Below are 21,094 nucleotides of genomic sequence, written 5' to 3' on the forward strand. Positions count from 1 at the left end.
GTCTAATGACTTTTGCAGGTCGGCAAAACCTTCGAACGGGTCTTGATTTTTCTTTAGCCTTGCATCCATTATCAACCATAGTGTCACAATTTGCAATTTGTCCATTTTATTTGGACTGTTGAGCTCCGTGGCCGTGGATAATGATATTTTGCCGGCCGATGTGACCGAGCGGTTCTAGGCGCTATAGTCTAGAACCGCGCGACCGCTACGTTCTAAGGTTCGAATCCTGCCTCGGGCATGGATGTGTGTGATGTCCCTAGGTTAGTTAGTTTTGAGTAGTTCTAAGTCTACGGGACTGATGACCTCAGTTGTTAAGTCCCATAGTGCTCAGAGCCATTTGAACCATTTTTGATAATGATATTTTACTATAAAAATACAGCGACCAGCCACTTTTTTTATTGGGTTTTATTTATGCCAATATGCATTTCGGATTTGCACCCATGTTCAGCTGGCAAATTACATGCAGCTTCAGTTTCTACAGTTGTAAAATATCGATAGCAGTTTGGATGCAGCAGCTGGCCTGTTGCTAAAGCAACGATTCCAATCATTTACTTCAATTTCGCTAGTTCAAAGTTACGCACTCAGTTGTTCATTTTATTTACATTCTCCTCTCCTTGTTTTTTCTTGGCCTTCCTTCTTTTTTGTAACCGAACACATATTTTACACAATCGCACTGCGTTATTCGCCATTGCCGGCTGACAGTTTTCTTAAATACAAGCAGTTTATCTATGGACAGAGTTATATTTTACAAAGTTTTGAGGTGCTAGCTAAACTACTGTTTACTAAACAATTACTTGGGTGATAGAAGTATTCTAAGTACGATGTATACTAAGTTTTTTTGTTTTTGTTTTTTTGGTTTCTTAGGCCAAGTCAATGTTTATTAAACAGTAGCTTAGCTGGAACCTCAAACCTTTCGTAAAATATAACTCTGTCCATAGATAAAGTGCTTGTATGTCAAAAAAAAAAAAAAAAACTGACAGTCGGCAACATGGCGGATAACGCAGGGTGCCTGTGTAAAATACATGACAGAAAGTGTTTGTGCTATTACAAGAAAGAATAAAGGCCAAGAAAAAACAAGGAGTGGAGAATGTAAGTAAAATGAACAACTGACAGTGCGTAACTTTAAACTCGTGAAATTGAAGTAAATGATTGGAATCGTTGCTTTTGCACAGGCCAGCTGCAGCATTCAAACTGCTGACGATATTTTACCACTGTAGAAACTGTAGATGTATGTAATTTGGCAGCTGAAGATGGGTGAAAACCAGAAATGCTTATTGGCATAAATAAAACGCAATAAAAAAGTGGCTGGTAACTGTATTTTTAAAGTAAAATATCACAATTTCCTCTTTTGTGGTACTACCTTTCGTAAAGGTAAACTGCCATAAAACACATCCTCAATTTTATTTTCCATTCTTCTGTGTATTATTCTTGTTAGCTACTAGGATGCATGAGCTGTTAAGCTGATTCTGCGATAATACTCGCACTTGTCAGCTCTTGCAGTCTTCGGAACTGTGTGGATGATGTTTTCCTGAAAGTCAGATGGTATGTCGCCAGACTCATACATCCTACGCACCAACTTGAATAGTCATTTTGTTGCCACTTCCCCCAATGATTTTAGAAATTCTGATGGAATGGTATCTATCTCTTCTGCCTTATTTGATCTTAAGTCCTCCAAATCTCTCTTAAAATCTCATTCTAATACTGGATCCCCATTTCCTCTAAATTGGCTCCTATTTCATCTTGTATCACAGCAGACAAATCTACAACCTCGTAGAGGCCATCAATGTATTCTTTCCACATTTATCCTCTACATTTAACAGTATAATTCCCGTTGCACTCTTAAGGTTACCACCCATGTTTTTAATTTCCACGGAGGTTGTTTTGGTTTTCCTACATGCTGACTCAGTCCTCTTTTCAATCAATTCTGTTTCGATTTCCTCATATTTTTCATGCAGATGTTTCGTCTTAGCTTCCCTGCACTTCTATTTATTTCATTCCTTGTATTTCTGTATTCTTGAATTTCCTTGAATATTTTTATACGTCCTTCTTTCGTAGATCACTGAAGAGTTTCTTCTGTTACCCATGGTTTCTTCGCAGCTACCTTCTTTGTACCTATGTTTTCCTTCCCAACTTCTGTGATGGCCCTTTTTAGAGATGTCCATTCCTCTTCAACTGTGCTGCCTACTGCTGTATCTATAGCCTTAGAGAACTTCAAGCGTATCTCGTCATTCGTGAATACTTCAGTATCCCACTTCTTGGCGTATTTATTCTTCCTGACTTATCTCTTATACACTTCAGCCCATTCTTCATCACTGCTACATTGTGATTAGAGTCTACATCTGTTCCAGGGTACGCCTTACTACCCAGTATCTGATTTCGGAATCTCTGCCTGATCATGACGCAATCTAATAGAAATCTTGCCGTATCGCCTGGCCCTTTCCAAGTATATCTCCTCCTCTTGTGGTTCTTGCACAGAGTATTCGCAGTTACTTGCTAAAATTTACTGCAGAACTGAATTTGTTTCTCTCTCCTCACTTTCCTTATTCCGATTCCATATTCCCCTATAACGTTTTCTACTACTCCTTCCCTAACAGCTGCATTCCAGTCTCCCATGACTATTAGATTTTCATCTCCTTTTACGTACTGTATTACATTTTCAGTATCATTATATACTTACTCTGTCTCTTCATCTTGCTACGTCGGGTTTTATAGTTATACTATCGTCGTCAAGGTTTGCTATCGATTCTGATCAGAACAACCCTATCACTGAAGCGCGCACAGTAAGTCACTCTCAGACCTACATTCCTATTCATAACAAATCCTACTCCCTTTATACTATTTTCTGCTGCAGTTGATATTACCCTACGCTTATCTGACCAGATATCATTGTCTTCCATTTCACCTCACTGACACCTACTGTATCTAAACTGAGCCTTTGAATTTCCCTTTTCAGATTTTCTACCATCCACACCACGTACAAACTTCTGACATTTCACGTGACGACTCGAAAAACGTTATCCTTCGTTAGTTATTCAATCTTTTTCTCATGGTCACCTCCCCCTTGGCAGCCCCTCCCGAAGATCGGAATGGGGGACCATTCCATAATCTTCTGCCAATGGAGAGCTCATCATGACATTTTTTCAATTACAGGTCACTTGTCCTTTGAATTCACGTTATGTTCAGGAAATATAGAATTCGGTAGAGACAACGATCAAATGGAACAGTGGTAGATGGCGTCAGAAATCATCTAAGAGATTTAAGAGTGTCTATTGGTGAAGCCACGTGGAAAAGCTTGAAGGAAACCTTTAATTAACCGCGATTATTTACTGGTTAATAGATCATAACACTTCACTTATCTCACAACACCCTCAATATTTCAGAATAACTTCGACGACTGATCAACTTTTGCAGCGAAACATTTCAGCTTATTATTATTTATATCGATTCTCAACTTATAAAACCAATTTTTCTTTCTTACAGAGTAAATTGACGATCGTTATGGAATGACGCTGGAAGGCTCTTAAAAACTGGTGTACAGAGATGTAATACGCATCAATCATACTAATACGTTGTGCGAAAAAAATGTGAAAGTGAACTATAAGATGTAGCAGCATAAGCCTCTCCTTACCAGACTTAAAACTCTGCAAAGGTTCAAAATGTTCAAATGTGTGTGAATTGCTAAGGGACCAAACTGCCGCGGTCATCAGTCCCTAGACTTACACACTACTTTAACTAACTTATGCTAAGAACAACAAACACACTCATGCCCGAGGGAGAACTCGAACCTCCGGCGGAAAGGGCCGCGCAATCCGTGACATGGCGCCCTAAACCGCGCGGCCACTTCGCGCGACCTTAAACGCTACTTTGTTGTTAAACATCGGATCGCCATTTTTTTTTACTATGCAGTGTTTCAGTGTGAATACTGACATATGATGTAATACTGTATTTGTTTTAACAGTAGATTTCTTGACAGGAAAACTCTAAGAAACAATTATCCGTGCAGTAAAACTGTCGCGTCTTCATGTAATTTCATTTAGTGAACGTATCATATTGATAACTTGATCTCACTATAAAATAGTAGGTGTGTTGTAACGTAGGTAAGTGTCGCTAAAATAACGGACCTACAACAAAATAACTATAATAAAAAATAATTTCATATTGTCTCGTGACATTTAGACCTGTAACGCATAACTTCTCACAGTTTTGGTGGTGGATGGTCTTTATATCGAACGTGCCCCTGCCTTAAGATGCATGAATCAAGTGTGCCATAAATGTTTAGAAGTCATGAATCACACCACTAATTTGATGGTATCCCCTGTCATTTCGTGCTCATCTTGTAATCCCAGTAAAAGTGCTGCACCATACACCCTCTATAGTCTGAGTATTCTAGTCGCGATCTGTCACTATTGTTTCTCCCATCTACTCTTCCTTCCACACCAATTTTAATTATTCTAGGATCCCGTAGGAACGGTCCCATTCAACTGTCCGTTCTTGTGGTGAGTAAGTTCCTTAGACTACTTCCATCACTTATTCTTTCCAGTACTTCTTTATTTTGTCTATTGTAATGGCTTCGTGTTTGTGTCGACCACTACGGTGTTGCGAGTGCTGCAGGCGTGCCACTTCTGTCCCAGGTTCGTGTGTGTATGAGACGGTGAGTATAGGATCTTCCAATAGTGCGGTGAATGTAGAGTAGAAAAAGCTGGCTGAAGAGAACGTTCTTTATTACTCGACGGATATAATATAACAAGCCTATGGCCAAGGCGGAGGTGCAGATAGCAGCCAGCAACAGAGAACCTAGAACTACTTAAACCTAACTAACCTAAGGACAACACACGCATCCATGTCCGAGGCAGGACCTTAGCTGTTGCGCGGTTTCAGACTGTAGCTCCTAGAAACGCTCGGCCACCCCGGTCGGCCTACAGAGAGTGGGTCTGCCAAAGTAGTGGGCTGCTAAGATTTTCTCATAGCGGCTGCTGGCGCAGGCGGACTCGCTGACTTGATTCGTTCGTCTGCTCAGCAGTACAGCGAGTTTACGGCTGCACTAGCATACTCTGCTCACGGCACACTGGACTCGCATTCGGGAGGACGACGGTTCAATCCCGTCTCCAGCCATCCTGATTTAGGTTTTCCGTGATTTCCCTAAATCGTCTCAGGCCAATGCCGGAATGGTTCCCTTGAAAGGGCACGGCCGATATCCTTCCCTAACCCGAGCTTGTGCTCCGTCCCTAATGACGTAGTTGTCGACGGGACGTTAAAAAACACTAACCTCAACCTAAACCTCTGCTCACGGACCGAGGCAGGTGGCGTGGGCTTGCAGCCGTCCTGACTCGAATCCAGTACTCTCGATGACTGGCTTGAGTGTAAGACAATGGGACCCAACGAGAGGCTTTGATTCAGTGCTAGCAGTTCAGTGCCTGGAACCATAAAGGCTTGCTGGCGGTCCACAGAAGAGTGGCTTTGCCTTGTTAATGGTGCTGCTCGATGAAGCCGTAGCTACATGTTTGCACATCTGACTCATAGCTGGCGTTGGGAATGCACCGAACTACGCATGAAGGTGGTGCAATGAAGATCCCGACTGAACTGTGGCCATACATATTTGTTCTGCAGAAAAGTGTTTCGACAGGAACTCGATTGCCATCACATAGCTGGTGTGAAACGTTGCAGAATGCCACATCGGCTTCACTGCAGTGACGAAACTGCAAAATTTCTCAGACGGCTGGCGCGCATACCAAGTAGCAGGTTGCTGTGATATGCCTGACGCCGATGCCGCAACATTGTCCACGTACACTACTGGCCATTAAAATTCCTACACCACGAAGATGACGTGCTACAGACGCGAAATTTAACCAACAGGAAGAAGATGTTTTAATATGCAAATGATTAACATTAAAGAGCATTCACACAAGGTTGGGGCCGGTGGCGACACCTGCAACGTGCTGACGTGAGGAATGTTTCCAACCGATTGCTCATACACAAAACAGCAGTTGACCGACGTTGCCTGGTGAAACGTTGTTGCGATGTCTCGGGTAAGGAGGAGAAATATGTACCATCATGTTTCCGACTTAAATAAAGATCGAATTGTAGCCTATCGCGATTGCGGTTTATAGTATCGCGACATTGCTGCTCGCTTTGGTCGAAATCCAATGACTCTTAGCTGGATATGGAATCTGTTGGTTGAGGAGGGTAAAACGGAACGCCGTACTGGATTCCACCGGCCTCGTATCACTAGCAGTCGAGAAGACAGGAATCTTATCCGCATGGATGTAACGGATTGTGCAGCCACGTCTCGATCCCTGAGTCAACAGGTGGGGACATTTTCAAGACAACAATCATCTGGGCGAACAGTTCGACGACGTTTGCAGCAGCATGGACTATCAGCTAGGAGACCATGGCTGCGGTTACCCTTGACGCTCCATCACAGACAGAAGCGCCTGCGATGGTGTACTCAACGGCGAACCTGGGTGCACGAATGGCAAAACGTTATTTTTTCGGATGAATCCAGGTTCTGTTTACATCATCACATTGGACGCATCGGTGTTAGGCGACATCCCGGTGAACGCACATTGGAAGCATGTATTGGTCATCGTCACACTGGCGTATCACCCGGCGTGTTGGTATGGGGTGGCATTGGTTACACGTCTCGGTCACCTCTAGTTCACAATGACAGCACTTTGAACAGCGGACGTTACATTTTAGATGTGTTACGGCCAGTGGCTCTACCCTTCAATCGATCCCTGCGAAACTCCGCATTTCACCATTATAATGCACGACCGCATGTTGCAGGTCCTGTACGGGCCTTTCTGGATACAGAAAATGTTCGACATCTGCTCTGGCCAGCACATTCTCCTGATCTCTCACCAACTGAAAACGTCTGGTCAACGGTGGCCGAGCAACTGGCTCGTCACAATACGCCAGTCACTACTCTTGATGAACTGTGGTATCATGTTGAAGCTGCATGGGCAGCTGTACCTGTACACGCCATCCTAGCTCTGTTTGACGCAATGCCCACGCGTATCAAGGCCGTTATTACGGCCAGAGGTGGTTGTTCTGGGTGCTGGTTTCTCAGGATCTATGCACAGAAATTGCGTGAAAGTGTAATCAGATGTCAGTTCTAGTGCAATATATTTGTTCAATTTGTGTAGCATTTTTAATGGCCATTAGTGTATTATTTAACGATCTGCAGTGGCATCACATTTAAAAAGTTTCCAGGTTCTTCATATCCGTATTTCTGGTGGCCGACGTTTCATTTCAACGCAGTTCTGTGCCCGATATGTACGTTATCTGCAACTTCATTCTTATTTCCGCATGAATAACTCATACTAACAGAGCACCCTCCACTCACAGTGTGCGCTCGTCAAGCTGTTCATTGCATCCATCAAGTCCAGCAATTTTTCCCCCACTTTTAATAATGGTAGCAGTTATCACTGAATTGAAATTCAAGCCTCGAATCTTTCATTTATTTCAGTAATTGCTTCTTCGATATGTAGATTGAACATTATGGGCGAAAAATTCATCTGTGACTTGCACTCTTTTTAATCCGAGCACTTCTTCCATTGTTATAGTTCCTTCTTGGTTCTTACACATATTGCGTACTATCCGTTTCTTCCTATAGCTTACCTCAATTTTTCTCAGAATCTAGAACATCTTGCACCATTTTACATTCTCTAATGGTTTTCCTAGGTCGACAAATCCTATAAAAATCATATGATTTTCCCTAAACCTTGTTGTATTATCAAGTGCAACGTCACATCTGACCGTCTTAAGACCTTGGATATCTCCTGATATCGTGTCGTACCTCCTGGTGTCAGGCGTAATGCAGCAGTTTGACTTGGCATGGACTCAACAAGTCGTTGGAAGAGCCATGCAGAAATATTGAGGCATGGCGCCTCTATAGCCGTTCATAACTGCGAAACTGTTAGCGGTGCAGCGTGTTGTGCACGAACTTCAAATGTTCAAATGTGTGTGAAATCTTATGGAACTTAACTAGTAAGGTCATGTGTCCCTAGCTTACACACTACTTAACCTAAATTTTCCTAAGGACAAGCACACACACCCATGCCCGAGGGAGGACTCGAACCTCCACCGGAACCAGCCGCAGAGTCCATGACTGCAGCGCCTTAGTGTGCACGAACTGACGTCTCGATTTTGTCCCATGTTCGACGGGAATAACGTCGTGCAATCTGGGTGGCCAAATCATTCGCTCGCATTATGCAAAATATTCTTCAAGCCAATCGCCAGCAACTGTGTCCCGGTGACATGGCGCATTGGCACCCATAGAATGTTCCAACGTAGGTTGGGAACATGAGTTCATGAATGGCTGAAAATGATCTCTAAATAGCCGAATGTAATCATTTACAGTTAATTATGAATGGACCAAAGCACCCAGTCCATTTCATGTAAATGCAGCCCACTTCTTTATGGAGTGTACCAACGGCTTGCAAGGTGTCTTGTTGAGAACTTGGTTCCAAGGCTTCGTGGGATCTGTGCCAAACTCAAATCCTACCACCAGCTCTTACCAGCTGAAATCGGGCCTCATCTTACCAGGCCGAGGTTTAACAGTTGTCTAGGGCTTCAATGATACTGGCACGAGCGCAGGGGAGGGTCTGCAGGCGATGTTGAGCTGTTAGCAAAGGCCTCGCATCGGTTGACTGCTCCTATAACCCATTAACGACAGATTTCGCCTCACGTTCGTTGCGCGGCCCACATACATAGTTTCACGCAATTTTCAAAATTTTAAACATGGCTGAAGCAACAACTGTTGAAAATCTTCACGGTAAATGATAACAACCAAACAGTTGCAGGATAAAGATTTATTGAAATCCTTGACCACAGTTTCGGTATATCTAAATATATCTTTATCAGAAGCAAAAGTAGACGTAAACAGGGAGAAACCTTCACTAGCAAAAAACTTAGCAAAATAAAAGGGAAAAACAAACAATTATAGCCTTAAGCACCATGAAAATTATCAAACTATTACAAGCAAAAGAAAAACTTTTATCCACTTACTAAAATCCCATCCTACGGTGGAGATCCATAAAGCAATTGCGCCGAAGGCGTTGTCAGTAGTTAAAATATCACATCCATCTGTACAGCATATTTATGACGAGATGGTCCACGCAAACACAGCAACTATCAGTATTTAGCCTATGAACTTGCCTGAAGAGGGTGTGGAAGCACTAGGGCAGACTGTTTCACCGAGAGAGGGCACTTGTGGTATGCGCGAGACACTCGCGCACATTAAAACCCGTGATACATATTCACGCGCGTCAAAATTTTAACGGTTATGCTACTTCAAACCCTCTGTCTTAATAAACAGAACATATGAGAACCTTTTACAACACCGGCATACAATAGTAAATGTGAACACCAATTTGCCTGTGTTCCTGTGTCAAGCAGGTGAAGCTTGCACTAAGGAACATATCTAACGAGAGAGAGAGAGGTCACCTGTGGTATGCGCGAGACTATGGCACAAATCAAAGGGTAGGATACATACTAGCGAAAACGATGAAGATGTTGTAGTTAAACGAAACAATCTGTCGTCATGAATAAATAACATAACAAAATCATTTAAACCACACATACATGTCAAAAACCGCGAACAACAGTCATAAAAAATATGTAAAATCCCAACTATACAGGAAAGGGGCATCTCCCCAGCATCAACAGACAAGAAAAGTAGCTTCTAGTCATCCATACTATATTACGTTAGAGTAAGAAGGGTTTTGCAATTATCCAAATTTATTTTGTTTCTAAGCTGTACCTGTTCGTTAAGAATAAATCCATCTTCTACTGACAAATGTCTGAAAATTTCGATTTTTTCGAACAGGTCCAGTTTGTAACCTGCAGTCACTTAGTGCAGAAATTCTACGTCGTCCAGTTTACGTGGGGTATGTCATCTACATCTACATTTATACCCCGCAAGCCACCCAAAGGTGTGTGGCGGAGGGCACTTTACGTGTCACTGTCATTACCTCTCTTTCCTGTTCCAGTCTCGTATGGTTCGCGGGAAGAACGACTGTCTGAAAGCCTCTGTGCGCTCTCTAATCTCTCTAATTTTAAATTCGTGATCTCCTCGGGAGGTATAAGTTGGGGGAAGCAATATATTCGATACCTCATCCACAAACGCACCCTCTCGGAACCTGGCGAGCAAGCTACACCGCGATGCAGAACGCCTCTCTTGCAGAGTTTGCCACTTGAGTTTGTTAAACATCTACATAACGCTATGACGGTTACCAAATAACACTGTGACGAAACGCGCCGCTCTTCTTTGGATCTTCTCTATCTCTTCAGTCAACCCGATCTGGTACGGATCCCACACTGATGAGCAATACTCAAGTATAGGTCGAACGAGTGCTTTGTAAGCCACCTTCTTTATTGATGGACTACATTTTCTAAGGACTCTCCCAATGAATCTCAACCTGGTGCCCGCCTTACCAACAATGAATTTTATATGATCATTCCACTTCAAATCGTTCCGCACACATACTCCCAGATATTTTACAGAAGTAACTGCTACCAGTGTTTGTTCCGCTATCATATAATCATACAATAAAGGATCCTTCTTTCTATGTATTCGCAATACATTACATTTGTCTATGTTAAGGGTCAGTTGCCACTCCCTGCACCAAGTGCCTATCCGCTGCAGATCTTCCTGCATTTCGCTACAATTTTCTAATGCTGCAACTTCTCTGTATTCTACAGCATCATCCGCGAAAAGCCGCATGGAACTTCCGACACTATCTACTAGGTTTATGTTGTAAGAGCAATAGATATACAGCAAACTTGGAATTGTACACGTTTTCCCCATTTTTACCTAGCATGTGTTCTTTATACCTTACTTTAATGGGTCTACTTGTCTGTCCAACGTAATAGTTGGGGCAGTGATTACAAGTAATTTTGGAAACTCAGGATTTAATGCCCAGTTCTTCCCGTGCCCCAGTAGTATGAATCACTCTTTGTTTTAAGCTATTATTTACGGAAAAGGCAACTCTGTAACCGTATTGTTTCTGTAGAAGTCTCCTTATCTTGTATGACACGTTCCCCAAAAATGGAATAGAAATAAAGTTATTACCCTAACTCTTTGTCGCCCCGTTATCTCCTAAGGTGGAACATTTTACAGCTGTTCTTTTCTTAACAATTTGGTCAATTATCATAGGGTCGTATCCATTGTTAATAGCTATGGATTTTGCTAAAGATATTTCTTTTTCTAATTAATCCTGTTCTAAAGGTGTGTTCACGGCACGATGAACTGCAGAGTGAAAGAAGGCAATTTTGTAAGTTTGTGGATGACAGGAATCAACTGGGTTAATATTATCAGATAATGTATTTTTACGAAATATGTCGATGCTAATTATGTTGTCAATTCTCTTAAGCTTCAAATAAAGGAAATTGAGTTCTCTCTCATCGTTTTGCATCTCTTTCGTGAATTTCATTTTTTTCGTGAAAATTGTTAAAAACATGGAACATTAGTTGCAGATCTTGGTCATCCCTTGTCTGTTAGCAGCGACAACTCTGCGCAAATGCCACTGCTTTCGGCCGTTAAGTGAAAGCCATCTGCCACTGTGTTGTCGGTGGTGAGAGGTAATGCCTTTATTGTGGTATTCTCGTCATATTTTTGACACATTGGATCTCGGTGTATTGAACTGCCTAACGATTTGCGAAACTGAATATCCCATGCGTCTAGCTCCAGCTATCATTCCGCTTTGAAAGTCTGTTAACTCCCATCATGCGGCCATAATCACGTCGGAAACCTTTTCACGTCAATCACCTGAGTACAAATGAGAGCTCCTCCAACGCACTAGTCTGTTACACCTTATTTACGCGGTACTACCGTCATCTTTAAATGTGCTTGTCATTATCCCACGACTTTTGTCACGTCAGTGAATATTACCTGTTGCACTCCCCAAGAGACGAGCGCCGTCGAGAATGAACTCCAGAGTGTGTTTCTAGACGTCTGGAGAGCAGCGCTCTGTACATTATTGGACGGAGCGGGCGGCCCTGGCGGCATTGTTCTTGTGACAGCGCCTATGTGTTACCGCGTCGAGACTAATGAGCCAAAGAGGCGCGGCCCGCTAAAGGAGAGAGGAGCGGGCGGCGGCGCAGATCGCTCTCGAGCTGCAGAAGCGCAGCCTCTCTCGCGTGTGCGGCGTACGCCTCGAGTTAGCGGCTCACAGGGCTGAATGACGGAGGTACGTGACGCTAACCGCTCCTGTACCGGCAGAGTGTTGCAGCACAAAAGCGCTTCGGTCCTCAGAATTACCGCACTTAGTCTACGTACTGCCACCGGTTTATCGCGTTCGGCTGTCTGTAAGGAAATTCACTAACATATGATAACTTCAAACAGGATAATCTACGTCGCCCCGAACACTTTAATGTGAGTGGAAGGGGGAGGTTTGTACAAATATTAATGATTATCGGACATATTAAACAAAACACTTCTCTATGCGATCCTCTATCTCTATACACGCTTCTCTAAATGCTACTCTATTTCTCTGCAAGTTTTTCTGTCTCTCTCTCTCCCTCTCCTTTTTTGTTGTTGTTGTAAGTTACCTCAGTAAGCTTTCCTATTTCTGTCATTATCGAGATAACGACAAGGCAGCAGTTTTCAAGAAAGTTGCAATCTTTGGCTTGCGTTGGGTGCCAAGGGGTGGGGGGGGGGGGGGCGGGGTTACGTGAGGAGGGTCATGGAGGGGTTGGCGTACATGTACATCTGTACCATGACAACTGCACCCCTAAACCGGAAAATTCCATTCACAGCCACATGCGTTCACCTACCCTCTGAGGAACAGAGCAAGCGAGGAAAAAGTCTATGGTGTGAGATAGAGAGAGCTGAAATACATCTTGTTAGCAGACTATCCAAACAGAAGATTTTTCTGAAAAACAAAAGTATATTAAAGGAAGACCCTCGGTTCTTCGGCTCTTTCTACCGTCAGTTGAGCAAACATTGCAGGCGTCATCGTTCCTACATCCGTCGGACGTGTCTGTACCATTCCTGCGCTCGAGTCCTATTTGTCACTGGTTCCACCGCACGCATCTCCATTCATGTATGTTTATTCCGCAGTATGTCCACGTCTTTCGCTCTCACGCTGAACCCTAACCCGTCCATTTCGACATCCTCAATTTTCCCCCTTTGTTTTTCGTTCAGTGTCCTACACTCTGACCAATACATCAGAATGATATCAACGACAGCACGCAGCTACGATTTCTTTATTCGTCTGGATATGTGCCGACTTCAAAAGATGCTGTAACCTAATACCTACCCTCGCTTAAATTATCCTGCGGGATATGTCAGCTTCACACAGGACATTCTTATCCATTAAGGAACGTAGATTTTTCAACACTTCCACATTGCTTACTTGGTCAAACTCAAATTCCAAATCTTCAACCTGCCCACTTCCATTCACAAGACATTGTTTATAAGCATCGACTAATTTTCTCATTGATACAAGGCATCACCGTTATCCACAGCCATATGTGTTTGATCGCCGGCAAGCGATAGTGAATATAAACTTTGATGCTGTAGCGCCACACCAAAACTTGTGCCTGTCTAGTCCATTAATAGAGAACAACTAAATGCAACTTAAATGAGGTTCGTGCCATAGAAGATCCTAGTCTTAATCCTTTACTTCGTTCAAAATTACATCTTACCACCAACTTTCACAACTGTCTCGCATAACTCTATAAGACACCAACCACTCCAACGTTTTCCATCACTGTCCATAGTGACTTGCTTGGCACAGAATCATAGTTTCGGGGTGACAACTTTTGTTCCTGGTATCTTTATTTGCATACCTTCAATGATTTTCGTCAACGGCCAACGTCGATCATCGAAGTTTAGCGCCGTCGGGCTTGCTGGCACTTGGATGGGTCACCGCCTGGGCCTGCTGAGTGCTGCTGTAAAGTGGGGTGCACTCAGCCCTTGATTGTACTTCATTGGGAAGTTACGGCACCGGTCACGACAACTGACAACGGGCGGGAGAGCAGTGTTATGACGACTTGGTCCTTCGTATCTGCATCCGGCAACGCCTAACGGCTGAGTATGGCACGGAAGCAGGTCGGTACCGATGGGTCTCCATGGTCAGTGTTTGTATTATTTTATTTTTTGAATCTGACTGTTTCACACTCCTTCGGGAGGACTGCTCACTTAAGGTGCGTGGGAGGTAATTTCCTTTTCATTCGGTTATCGAGTGTATCGGTTGCTTTATATTTGATGCCAGAATTCAGAGTAAATAACTTCTGGTATGACAAGAGACATCGTGTATTGGTAATCGCTCTAGTCGTCTGCCTTCACGGAAGCGGTTCAAGTAACGCGAGCAGTAATCAGTGGTTGCATTTGCTACGAGCAATACGATTCCGCTTAATTAAGCTTCGCTCGGGATAATCACCGGCTTGGGCGAAATGGGTTCATTTAATTAACGTACCTGGGAATGTGATTATCACCGCTCTTACTGCAATCGTAGACTATCATTCATTTCGAGCTCATAAAGAGTTATGGGTACCGATAGCATTTATATTTCATCTTACTCGTTAAGCATAGGCAGAGATACATAAAATATGTTAATAGCTCACTGCCTTCGGTCACGATACTAAGCTTAACAAACCTGAGTTAGTGCTACTGTATTCGGAAAGAAGGCCTGGAAGGAAACTGACTGATGGCGCACTATTACGTTCATTTCTGGTATGAACAACTTTACCAGTGTAGGGGGAGGGTGGGCACAGTGGCCGGTGTAGGTGTTGAATTTATGGTGTGTATAGAGCTCCAGTCGGACAGAAAAGATGTCACTGGATACCACCTGAGGTACGCATATTCATCTGAAGGAGGCAGAATACCACACTATCTCACACACACGTTTGGAACAGTTTTGAGGCTCTCTGATTTAAGGTTAAGTTCTTACTGCATTCGTAACTATTACAAATTTACACACGAAGTTATGTCCTAAGTGTGTTGAAAGAAAGGGTACTCAGCTACCAATTACCTGCCCTTCGTTCGTTCATTGGAGCCTGTCGCCAACTAAAAACGCTTTTGTGGAATGGTGTCTAGGCGGTACGGTCGAAGTTACTAGTAGGGGGGGGGGGGGGGGGGGGAAGGGGGAATGGGCAAGTTGGGTAACTGAAACAACTAAATCGAATTCAGTCGCAAGTTTTAACCTGCAACTATAATTTTCAATAAAAGGCCTGACAGTAGGAGGTCCTCACTGAGACTGCACCATTGCTTATGGAAAAAAAAGTTGAATTATTGTGAGTGGTACACGCGATCTGACGGTTCTGTACAAACTTAATCATGAATATAGGTAGCTTGCATATAGATTTCGAGTCTGCCAGTGTCATAATAGATGATAGAAATGGCCATATATGTTGCTTACATTGACTTAAATGAATAAGTTTCTTACAGCGCCAAGTAACCAAAGACCTTATTGTTTGACATAAGTTTCAACTTGATACCTCTAACCATTCGTGAGGAACAGGGTTGTTAACAGACGGACAGACATACACACGAACAATAAATGGCAAAAAGTACAATTTCATGTGATGTAATTACAAATAAAAAAAATTTTAGGATTTGTTTTCTTTACTGTGAAACCTCAGTTACCGCTAATTTCATCATTCTAGGTAAAGGCGAAGTAACATATACGATTTATTGATTGACTTTGCGGGTATCAAAGTATGCGTCGTAAATGGCAGTATCTTCTGATAGCATCGCCATAAACTCTTAAATTATTAACGCCGCCAAAGAGCCGTAGACCTTAGCAAGTGACAAATTTAAACTTGATACCTCTACCTATTGTGAGGAAAAAGGCTGATAATAGACGGATGGACAGACAGACGAACAACAAATGACAAAACAAGATATTTTATTATTTTTTTTATTTTTAAAATTCTGTTCTTTTTTTTGCAGCCTAAAACGTGACTGTATTTAAAACATTGGAAGTGTGAATTAAACAACGCCTTCAGTGACAACTTTTCCGTTTTTTATTAACCACATGATGCATTTCGGACCCTATGGGTCCATCGTCAGGTGTAATTTGTCTTAATACATGTTTTATTTCATCTCCAGAATGAGGTGAAATGCATATTCCTGTCACGAAAACGTTTAATTAGGTTATTTAGGTTATGAATTTCGTAAGTCAAACGCGGAAATTATGTGCAAAATAGTGGAAAATGAACCCTCTAAACTTACTACATCATCCAAGAAAAGTATTTTTGACGTCTTAGTACCGGCAAACATTCTTTTCTCCGTCATTTTAGTACAAGTCACTTCATTCAGGATGTACATTTGCACATACATGTTTATAAACACTTCACAGATGTTTTTGTACATGGTGTTGTCAAAGATGAATTTATTCATAGTGCTAAGGACAAACTATTGAACAATTGCCATAAGCGAAAAATATCTTTAGAATAGATATTTGAAATTACTGAAATAACTATATTTTTATGTGATATAATTACAGAGTAACAGTTTTCAGATTCTTTCCTTGAGTTGTACTGTGAAATAATGCTTCCTGCCAAATTCAGTGATTCTAGGAAAGTGGGAAGTACCCCACTGCTTTTAATGAGTGAGTCAAAATGTGTGACATTAATAGCCTTACCCTTTGGTTTCATTGATAGAGAATTTTAAATTATTAAGACTGTCAAGGATTTGTTGACCTTAGTATGCGTCAAGAGTTTCAACTTTATATTTCTACCCGTTCCTGAGAAAAAAGGGTCTTTATCAGACAGACACACAAAAATACAGACAGATAACAGTCATCCTTTGAGATCCGTTTTTACCGAGTGATATACAGGATTTTAAAAACATATACATATATAAATATCAGTTCAGTTATTGGAAAATAGTACTGATCTGAATATAACGCATGAGAAATACCAGAAATATTATTATTACACGCGTGAAAGTATTGTAATATTTATGAACGTATTTTGATTTCCATCATTTGGCAACAGATTTTAATGGAAACGTTAGAAAATTATCCCCATCAAAGTACGGAAACTGTTTTAAATATCATGTAAGTATTTCAGTCCATGTTGAAAATGTTTGTTACAGAATATATACAAAACTGCATGTACGAATTTAAAACTTCACGCACCATGTCAGGTTCTGGTCTCGCATACCGATTAGCTGCAGCTCTCGTTTTCACGAGATCAGTACTTTTCATATGGAAATAGTGTAAGCAGTTCATTATATTCATTAGTACAAGTATTAAGCTTCTTAAAATGATTTGTGTGACGGATAGCTTTTAGATTACACTCCACATAAACGTTTAAATACATAAAAGGTTAATTAAATATCATCTACAACTTTTATATTCTATAATTTCTTCTTTTCGTTATTTCAAAACGATTTTCGTCTTTTAGAGAACATTGATAACACTGAAGGCAAAAATGTTTTCGTTCCGGTCATTCTAAAACTGTTTACGCTTTTACGTTACTTCTTAATTGAGATGGCATCGAGCCGCTTAACCTACTATCAGACAGCCTCTACAAATTTAGACGGTGCTGGGTTCATCAAGAGTATACTGGTATCAGTATTCCATGAAAGCTCGAGTGGATTACGGTCAGGTGAACTGGGGTGCCGAACCTTGATCATGAATTTACTGGAGTCTTGATAAAACCAACTGCGTGCAACCCAAGAGTGCTGAGATTTTTTATTATCCCGTTAAAACATGCAGCATGCGGACAATTTAGGGCTTTGAACTGCCTTTTGAACTCCCGGCGGCCGACGTACGGATGCCTTCCGTCCAAACGGCACCGTTCAAGGCCTTGTAGCCGAACGATGGGGCCAATTCCGAACGTACCCTATCCTCAGTAGGGTCCTCCAGATAACCATAGAGCTCCGTCGCCATGTGACGTCCTGCCTTCAGATACGCGGCTGCCACACGGTCGTCATTTAGGGCGGCCAACCATAGACTTGCTCAGGATTTGGCAAGGAATGGCACGTTCGAACGTCTGCAGCGTCGCATCACGCTAATGCCTGCTTCTGAAGTGACGCCCGGATCATAACCTACGTTCATTCCACGCAACTTTGTGCCACCGCCTGGATCCTACATCGGCGTCCTTACCGTGCGCGACCGACACAACAGCTGCAGAAACTCAGCAACAAACGGTTGTGTAGACACCACCAGCATCACCGCCAGCGGAAGCCGATCATCCATCAGACGACACGATATAGCTTATATCAACGATAGTACCGGTGACAGCCTTTGCGCCGGAACGACGCGATTCCCTCCCATCTTCCGACATGTAATGCCGCTCACGGAAGCAGCGGTTTCAAGCGCCACAAACCACAGACATCGTATGGTCTCAGATCGGGATGCCTCGCCTCTCGATCCCTCGCTTGGAATTTTTTTGGAAGATGATCACGAGTCAACTGAAGTCAAAAACACCAATGTAGCCTCGACTTCCATGAGCGAAGAACCAAGACTAGCCCGAAAATAAGGGAGCTATCGACCCGGAGGATGCATCCGCCCCATTGGGCACTTCTTCATCAGTCAAGCAACCTTTATCACCGGAGCGAATGGATAACTCTCCAGAACTCCACACTTTCGCAAGTAGAAGTCGGCAACAGCCTAAACATACCTAGGCTACAGCTTTGGGGGCTGATGGGATGGTAAATCACTGCCTTATTCACACTTTGATACTAGCAAAGTGATACCGAAACTCCTCCTATCACGACGCCAGTCATAACGGACTGCAACGAAAAATACCAACTACATCATTTCGCCACCGAAGTTATCTCTGTTATGAGACATGGTCTGGGAATCTGACGCTGATATTCCACTCCTTCTGGAAGCCTAACTGTCTGTTCTGCCTCACGTTGCCGAGTACATACTTTGCACCTCTGCTAGTGACCTCCGTGGCAGGGGAATTGGTGCATACATTTGTGAAGGAATCGCCGCTACGTATCGCATCATTCTCCATACTACACGATGCATGGCCTTCACCAGTATGAGCATGCGAATTATCAACATCTATCGCCCATCCAGATCTAGTCGCAGGCAAGAGAAAGCCAATTTCTGCTCCAAAGACATTGCCCCGTTGTTCTTATGGCGTTATGATATTTGCATTTTTGGAGGTGGCTCCAACTATGCCTTGCAACAGAAAGATCAGGCGCCTCAATTTAATACCTGTCAAGAACTTCGCACGATCATGCCAGACCTTTGGCTCGGCGATGCATCAGAAGTCTGGCAATGCCTGCAGCCTCGCATATCAAACAAGCCGATTGGTATGTCAACTTGAAATCTCCTCGGAGCTAGCATCTGATGTCCAAGACGGTGAACTATAGACGCTGACATTAGCTTAGCACAGAAAATACGTCTGCACGATTCTTCTCACATTGCAATTTGTCTGCTGTAAAACTACACTGTGGAAAATGAACATCACACATCTACAGGAGGCGGAGTGTCAACGGCGCGTAACAGAGACTTATAACTCCGGAACGATAACTCCCCGCCTACATATCGACTTGATAGCGGTGGTCAGGATGTGCCAAGCCCTACTTACGGCAAACCCTGATACGTTACGGGAAAGACGTGGCGGTATGTCGCCAACGCACAACTATCAATACATCTTCCTACAAGACTTATATACCCAAGGACCCGACTTGACCATCCAGAGTGAGCGGCAGCGGATTAAGATGCACATAGTAACAAAAATGCGTCTGTAGGATTCAATGGCCCACGATATACAGTTCCTTTTTTTTATGGTCATCAGTCTTCTGACTGGTTTGATGTGGCCTGCGACAAATTCTTCTCCTGTGCCAACATCTTCATCTCAGAGCAGCACTTGCAACTTATGTCCCCAATTATTATCTGGATGTATGCCAATCTCTGTCTTTCTTTACAGTTTTTGCACTCTACAGTTCCCTCTAATACCATGGAAGTCATTCCGTCATGTCTTAACAGATGTTCTATCATCCTGTCCCTTCTCCTTATCAGTGTTTTCAACATATTCCTTTCCTCTCCGATTCTGCATAGAATCTCATCATTCCTTACCTTATCAGTCCACCTAATTTTCAACATTCGTCTGTATCATCACATCTCAAATGCTTCGATTCTTTTCTGTTACGGTTTTCCCTTAGTTCATGTTTCACTAGCATACAACGCAGTACTCCAGATGTACATTTTCAGAAATTTCTTCTTCCAATGAAGGCCTATGTTTGATACCAGCAGACTTCTGCCGGGCAGGAGCGCCCTTTTTGCCATTGCCCATGTGCTTTTGATGTCCTCCTTACTCCGTCCCGCGTTGGTTATTTTAGTGCCTAGGTAGCAGAATTCTACTTCGTGACCATCAATCCTGATGTCAAGTTTCTCGCTGTACTCATTTCTACCATTTCTCATTACTTTCGTCTTTCTTCGATATACTCTCAGTCCATATTCTGTACTCATCAGATTATTCATTCCATTCAGCAGTTCATCTAATTCTTCCTTACTTTCATCCAGGACAGCAATGTCATTAGTGAATGATATCATTGATATCCTTTCTCCTTGTATTTTAATTCCACTCCTGAGACTTTCTTTTATTACCATCATTGCTGTTTCAATGTACAGACTGAACACTAGGGGCGAAGGACTACATCCCTGTCTTACACTCTTTTCAATCCGAGCTCTTCGCTCTCGGTCCTCCACGCTTATCATTCCATCTTCGTTGTTATACATATTCTATGTTATCCGTCTCTCTCTATAGCTTACCCCTAATCTTCTCAGAATTTCGACCATCTTGCACTGTTTTAGATTCGCGAACGTTTTTCTTGCTCGAAAAATCCTATAAACGTGTCTTGATTTTTCTTTAGTCTTGCTTCCATTATCAACTGCAAGATGAGAATTGCCTCTCTCAGCCGAACTGATCGTCATCGAGGCCATCATCAGTTTTCTTTCCCGTTCTTCTGTATGTTATTGTTGTCAGCAACTTGGATGCATGAGCTGTCAAGTTGGTTGTGCGATAATTCTCGCGCTTGTCAGCTTTCTCAGTCTTCGGAATTGTGCGGTGATATTTTTTCTTTAGTGAGATGGTATGTCGCCAGACAGATACATATCGACTGAACAATCGTTTTGTTGCCACTTCCCCCAATGCGTTTGGAAAATTTGACGGAATGTTA

Source organism: Schistocerca gregaria, chromosome 6 (assembly GCF_023897955.1).
Source record: "Schistocerca gregaria isolate iqSchGreg1 chromosome 6, iqSchGreg1.2, whole genome shotgun sequence".
In the NCBI taxonomy this organism is placed as follows: Eukaryota; Metazoa; Arthropoda; class Insecta; order Orthoptera; family Acrididae; genus Schistocerca; species Schistocerca gregaria.